The following is a 1117-nucleotide window of genomic DNA, read 5'->3' as shown; positions in this document are numbered from 1 at the left end:
GTTCTCCCGCCCTATGGTTGCTTTTTACTATCTTAATAGTGTATGTCAATGAAGGGAACTTAATTTTAATGAAATCAACTTTATTGATCTCCTTTTAGTTAGTGCCTTTTGCATCATTTTTAAAAAATTTATTTTATTTATTTATTTTTGGCTGCATTGGGTCTTTGTTGCTGCACGCGGGCGAGTGAGGGCTACTCTTGGTTGTGGTGCGCAGGCTTCTCACTGCAGTGACCTCTCTTGTTGCGGAGCTCGGGCTCTAGGCATGCGGGCTTCAGTAGTTGTGGCACGTGAGCTCAGTAGTTGTGGCTCGTGGGCTCTAGAGCACAAGCTCAGTAATGTGGCACACAGGCTTAGTTGCTCTGTGGCGTGTGTGATCTTCCCAGACCAAGGCTCAAACCTGTGTCCCCTGCATTGGCAGGCGGATTCTTAACCACTGCACCACCAGGGAAGCCCTGTGTCATGTTTAAGAAATTATTTCCATGCTCCCTTTGGCAGCACATATACTAAAATTGGAACGATACAGAGAAGATTAGCATGGCCCCTACACAAGGATGACATGCAAATTCATGAAGCATTCCATATTTTTCCCACGCACATATGTTCACCTAATCTATGACAAAGGAGGTAAGAATATACAATGAAGAAAAGACAGTCTCTTCAATAAGTTGTGCTGGGAAAACTGGACAGCTACATGTAAAAGAATGAAATTAGAACACTCCCCAATACCATACACAGAAATAAACTCAAAATGGATTAAAGACCTGAATGTAAGGCCAGACACTATAAAATTCTTAGAGGAAAACGTAGGAAGAACACTCTTTGACATAAATCGCAGCAGGATCTTTTTTGACCCACTTCCTAGAGTAATGAAAATAAAAACAAAAATTAACGAATGGGACCTAATGAAACTTAAAAGCTTTTGCACAGTAAAGGAAACCATAAATGAGATGAAAAGACAACCCCAGAATGGGAGAAAATATTTGCAAATGAAGCAACTGACAAAGGATTAATCTCCAAAATATACAAACAGCTCATGCAGCTCAATATCAAAAACACAAACAACCCAATCAAAAAATGGGCAGAAGACCTAAATAGACATTTCTCCAAAGAAGATATA

At 40.2% G+C, this 1117-nt stretch overlaps 1 non-coding gene across 1 annotated transcript; it reads left to right on the top strand.

Moving 5' to 3' along the window:
• The first annotated feature begins 479 nt into the window (after positions 1 to 479).
• Positions 480 to 586, top strand: LOC136141277 (U6 spliceosomal RNA). Its single transcript, XR_010657726.1, has one exon. It is a non-coding gene; the product is annotated as a U6 spliceosomal RNA (small nuclear RNA).
• Positions 587 to 1117: the final 531 nt, after the last annotated feature.

The sequence above is a fragment of the Phocoena phocoena genome, chromosome 1 (genome assembly GCF_963924675.1).
Source record: "Phocoena phocoena chromosome 1, mPhoPho1.1, whole genome shotgun sequence".
In the NCBI taxonomy this organism is placed as follows: Eukaryota; Metazoa; Chordata; class Mammalia; order Artiodactyla; family Phocoenidae; genus Phocoena; species Phocoena phocoena.
This window is presented reverse-complemented; position numbering and strand designations above follow the sequence as displayed.